Source organism: Humulus lupulus, chromosome 2, assembly GCF_963169125.1.
Source record: "Humulus lupulus chromosome 2, drHumLupu1.1, whole genome shotgun sequence".
NCBI classification, from domain to species: domain Eukaryota; kingdom Viridiplantae; phylum Streptophyta; class Magnoliopsida; order Rosales; family Cannabaceae; genus Humulus; species Humulus lupulus.
The window spans coordinates 257355079-257361078 of NC_084794.1; the positions used below are offsets into that span (position 1 = coordinate 257355079).

The 6000-nt window shown below is 48.4% G+C and overlaps 1 pseudogene; it reads right to left on the minus strand.

Moving 5' to 3' along the window:
* Window positions 1-5379, minus strand: part of LOC133815408 (probable aspartic proteinase GIP2) — a 45375-nt pseudogene extending 39996 nt beyond the window's left edge.
* Between the last annotated feature and the right edge of the window lie 621 nt (window positions 5380-6000).

A 6000-nucleotide genomic window follows, 5' to 3' on the forward strand; every position in this document is an offset into this window, starting at 1 on the left:
AGTTTCAAACAAAGAGACTTAAAAGCATCAAAAGTATCAGATTTTTCTCTTCAAAAATCAAACCATGTGAAACGAGAGAAATCATCAACACAGACAAAAATATATCTCTTGCCATTCAAAAATTCAACTTGAATTGGACCCATCAGATCCATGTGGAGTAATTCAAGAACCTTGGTGGTATTAACATCAGAAATACCTTTGTGGGTTACTTTCATTTGCTTACCAAGCTGACAAGGTTCACATTTACTCACAGATTATTTCCCTAATTTAGGCAACCCTCGAACAATCCCTGCATTTGATAACTTTTTAAAATTTTTGTAGTTTATGTGCCTGTGAATGCCAAAAATTGACCAGGGCCATAGTCAACAGTTTTCCTCAATTAGCCTCGAGCAACCAAAGTAGCCTAATATCTTGTCCGACGCGAGACCCATGTCTCACAGGAGCCCTTAGCGAAAGTGCCCGGAAGGACCTAAGGGGCCTCACTATGCAAGGCTTCCCTTCCCCTACGGCCTCGGCCCCATGGCCTTGCGCCCATGCCCTCGGCCCCATGGCCTCGCCCATGAACTCGGCCCCACGGCCTCGTCCATGCACTCGGCCCCACGGCCTCGCCCCATGACCTCGCCCATGCACTCGGCCCCATGGCCTCGCCCATGCACTCGGCCCCACGGCCTCGCCCATGGCCTCGCCCATGCACTCGGCCCCATGGCCTCGCCCCATAGCCTCGCCCATGCCCTCGGCCCCATGGCCTCGCCCATGCCCTCGGCCCCATGGCCTCACGCCCATGCACTCGGCCCCACAGCCTCTCCCCATGGCCTCGCCCATGCCCTCGGCCCCATGGCCTTGCCCCATGGCCTCACGCCCATGCACTCGGCCCCACGACCTCGCCCCATGGCCTCGCGCCCCATGTCCTTGCACCCATGGCCTCGGCCCCATGGTCTCGTGCCCATGGCCTTGGAGGTGAGAATACTCACAAGGGGCAAGGTACACGCAGGAATATGGAATGTACCCACAAACCTGGAGAAGTCAAAGTACGGATATGGTACCCCTACCTGGCAAGTAGTGGGAACGCCAGAAGTGGGTATGCAAGGATAGGAGTTATGGCCCGTACGTCTATGGCCAGGAGTCAGAGTCGACACCACTACCACCTGCACCACTACGTCTGCCACCACTCCTCTGGCATGAGTACGGACAAGTAGTGGAGACATCCTCCTGACACCTGCTCCTGTACTGGATGTACGATCACAACCTCTGAAGCCACTCCCCTGACATAGTACTTATGTACCCCTTGGTCTCCTGGACCACCATGTACCAAGGGCCATTAGAGCCTACTATAAAAGGAACTCTCACACCATCTGAAAAGGGGTTGGAAAATTTTACTGTAGCAAGGGCTTGAGAGTGAATGAAAGATTGATTTCTCCATTATTGTTCTGTCATTGTTCTTGAGTTATTTTTTAAGTTTCTACAGCTTTTCCATTAGGGATCTCGACTTGATAATTTTTTCCAACTCAACTTAGTTGACGAGTTCTCACCGTCAACAGTTTGGCGCCGTCTGTGGGAAGAACAAACATCAAGCCAGCGTTCTTCCATCATTCCCAGCAAAGAAAGATGCTAAGACGTTCAAAACGCCTATGGCAAATACAAGATGGCAAAGTTCTCCGGGATGAAGTAGAGCGGAGGGCTACCCAGAAAAACCCCCCTCCGCCTAAACATGGAGGCAGACTGGAGGAGTCTCTTCCCCCAAGGGAGGAGAAGGAAGCTTCATCTTCGACCATCCGACCCGACGGAGGTCATTTGGAGCCGCCAATGCATTCACTTCACCGGCCTCCGGTAGCACCACGCTCAGGCCACCAAGACCCAGGTCCATCAACACACGGGCCAAGCAAGAGTCCTGGGGTACGCTCGGTAAGTTCAGGCTCAAGGACTTGCCTCTACAGGGATGAGATTCAAGAGTCACATAAAAAGACTCGAAAGCTGGAAACCCAGATAGAGAACATGCAAAAGGTTTTAGATGACCTACTACGACGAAAGTCAAGCACACCCCCTCTTATGCGTAAAGGGAAGGAGCATGAAAAATGGGAAAGCACTGTCCCCGTAGATGATGGGGGAACCCAACTTTCCACCAGTAAAACCCCCCAGACAAGTATCAGGGGGGACCTAGGCCAACAAAAGGTCCCCAAGAGCAAAGGCGGAGGGAAGGTGATGGTCGTAAGAACGAGGCCGAAGCCCCCTCAGAAGGGGCACCCCTTGGCCTAAGAAAAGAGCTCCATGGGGAGAGGTTAGAAGTAAGAGACATACCCCCCGCGGTTCCACCGAGGGGCACAACCAAGGCAAGAGATCAGCCCGAGACCCCACAAAACTCCTTATGCAAAAAGAGGAGGGGGCTAGACACCAAAATGCGAAGCCCTTAGGACAATATCACCACAGCGCTTGGGGGGCGAATGGATGACGGAGAATACAACCATCATTCACCCTTCACAAGGGATATTCAGGCTGAACGAATGCCCAGTGGCTTCAGAGATCCTCGCATGACTCCGTACGAGGGTACTACAGACCCAAAATATCACTTAGACTCCTTCAATAACTTGATGACATTAAGAGGGGTCAACAGCAGAGAAAAATGTCATTGCTTCGTTGTTACGCTAAAAGGAGTGGCGTACAAGTGGTTCAGGAGGTTAGGGCCAGGAACAATCAAGTCATGGCAGCAATTCTCTGATGAATTTCTTCAGCAACACCACTCAGCGTGCGACTACATCATGCCAACTACCAGCCTCGCTAACATCAAACAAGGCGAGGATGAAAGTTTGAAGGACTACATCCATAGGTTCGGTTTAGAAGCAACAAAGGTGGGAGATTTAACCAAAGCAGAGCTCAAGATGGCTATTACAGCCGAAGTTTGTCCAGGAAGCAGGTTATGGAGTAACATGCTCAAAAGAGAAGTTTCGAGTTTAGACGATTTCTTCGAGAGAGCACAGAGGTACATACGTGTAGAAGAGGGCCATAAGAACCTCCATGACGAAGAAAGCGAACCTTCCACCAGTGGCCATACTACCAATATGTCTGGGGACTCCATATAAAAGGGGAGGCATCGTCCTAGAGGGGTCACTGACCAAGTCTAAAATCGAACGAAGACCATCTAGCCATGAAAGTCCCCTCCCGAGGAGAGATCACCTCAAAAGCAGATGCCTCCAAAAGGGCCTCATAAGTAGACGCCCACAAAAAAGGTCTCCAAAGAAGACGCTTCCAAAAAGGGTCTCATAAGTAGACGCCCCCAAAAAGGGTCTCCAAAGTAGACGCTTCCAAAAAAGGTCTCCAAAGTAGACGCATGCAAAAAGGGTCTCGAAGTAGACGCTTCCAAAAAGGGTCTCAAAGAAGACGCTTGCAAAAAGGGTCTCAAAGAAGACGCTTGCAAAAATAGTACTATGCCTAATGACGAGAAGGACGCTTCTCGCAAGATATAATAAGCGCGCGCAAAAATATATAAAAGGATAACTAGAACCCAAGGGGTCAATATATCCTTATAGATACAATCAAGATGCACCAAAGAGAGACCTACCGAACCCCCTTTCGTGTGGGTTCCAAAGGATCTCGAGCGTGATTAAAAAAAAAAAAAAAAAGAGAGAGAGAGAGAAAAAGGAGAAGAATAAGAAAAACACATAAAAGGATAGCAAAGATCCAAGGGGTCAATATATCCTTACAAGTAAGCAAAGTGCACCAACGGGCACGGATCACCCAGCAATACCGCCAGAGCATAGGGAGTGTAGCATTAATATGAGTCTACCAGGAAGCCTAAAGACTTCCTCAAAGACTCGGGGGGCAAGTGTGAATGCCAAAAATTGACCAGGGCCATAGTCAACAGTTTCCCTCATTTAGCCTCGAGCAACCAAAGTAGCCTAATATCTTGTCCGACGCGAGACCCATGTCTCACAGGAGCCCTTAGCGAAAGTGCCCGGAAGAACCTAAGGGGCCTCGCTATGCAAGGCTTCCCTTCCCCTATGGCCTCGGCCCCATGGCCTCGCCCATGAACTCGGCCCCACGGCCTCGCCCATGCACTCGGCCCCACGGCCTCGCCCATGCACTCGGCCCCACGGCCTCGCCCATGCACTCGGCCCCGCCATGGCCTCGCCCATGCACTCGGCCCCACGGCCTCGCCCCATGGCCTCGCCCCACAGCCTCGCCCCATGGCCTCGCCCCATGGCCTCGCCCATGCCCTCGGCCCCATGGCCTCACGCCCATGCACTCGGCCCCACAGCCTCGCCCCATGGCCTCGCCCATGGCCTCGGCCCCATGGCCTCGCCCCATGGCCTCACGCCCATGCACTCGGCCCCACGACCTCGCCCCATGGCCTCGCCCATGGTCTCGGCCTCATGGCCTCGCGCCCCATGTCCTTGCACCCATGGCCTCGGCCCCATGGTCCCGTGCCCATGGCCTTGGAGGTGAGAATACTCACAAGGGGCAAGGTACACGCAGGAATATGGAATGTACCCACAAACCTGAAGATGTCAGAGTACGGATATGGTACCCCTACCAGGCAAGTAGTGGGAACGCCAGGAGTGGGTATGCAAGGATAGGAGTTATGGCCCGTACGTCTATGGCCAGGAGTCAGAGTCGACACCACTACCACCTGCACCACTACGTCTGCCACCACTCCTCTGGCATGAGTACGGACAAGTAGTGGAGACATCCTCCTGACACCTGCTCCTGTACTGGATGTACGACCACAACCTCTGAAGCCACTCCCCTGACATAGTACTTATGTACCCCTTGGTCTCCTAGACCACCATGTACCAAGGGCCATTAGAGCCTACCATAAAAGGAACTCTCACACCACCTGAAAAGGGGTTGGAAAATTTTATTGTAGCAAGGGCTTGAGAGTGAATGAAAGATTGATTTCTCCATTATTGTTCTGTCATTGTTCTTGAGTTATTTTTTAAGTTTCTACAGATTTTCCATTAGGGATCTCGACTTGATAATTTTTTCCAACTCAACTTAGTTGACGAGTTCTCACCGTCAACAGTGCCCAAGTTTTTCATGCCATAGATCAGTGGTGTTATCTATGGTTGAGTGACAAGTAAGAACATGAGTGAGAGTATAACAATTATCAGTAGATCTAAAACCTTGTAAAATACATTGTTTATCACTATTGAGAACATAACAATGATCACTATCAAAATTGACAGTATACCCTTGATCACATATTTGACTAACACTAAGCAAGTTATCTTTTTGTCCTTCAACTAACACCACATTTTTAAGCTTTTGTAAGCCTTCAAAATTCAACATTCTCATCCCAATAACATTTATAGCTAATCCATTTCCAAATGTCACTCCACCACATTGCATAGGTCGAATATTTACAAGAAAGTCTCTATTACCAGTCATGTGTCTAGAACAACCACTGCCAAAATACCACATTTGAGAAGCAAAAGTTTTAAAGCAAGAAAAACCAGCAAGACACTTTTCTTTCTTTATCCACATTTGTTTTGGTGAAAAATGTTTATTTTGCATTTTATTAGTTTTTAAAAAATAATTAGACTTGAACATATTGTGCAAAGTAAAGCAATTATGTCGAATGTGACCTCTTACACCACAAAAATAACAAATGGGAACAAATTTTCAGGATTTTTTGATAAATATGTCATCCTTACCTGATTGCTTCTCCTTTGTAGGTATAGAAGACCTAGTTGTAATATCAGACACCTACAATGTTAGATCGGAACACCCAATACGAATTTTCTCAGATTTTAAAAATTGAGTGTTCATTTTGGTTTGAGATTCAACAAATCCTAACCCAGCATGACTTCTTTGCCTTGTGTTATGAATTTCTTCAAAAATAGATGAACTTGGATTTAACATATTAACATTTCTTTTCAGATTTTCAAGTTCTTTTGTTAAATAGTTAATTTCAGTCCTTTTTCAACACAATTCATATTCACAACTTTTGTTTTTCATCTCAAGTTCTTTGATGTTATGAGACAAACTTTTATTAATTTTTGTCAAAGA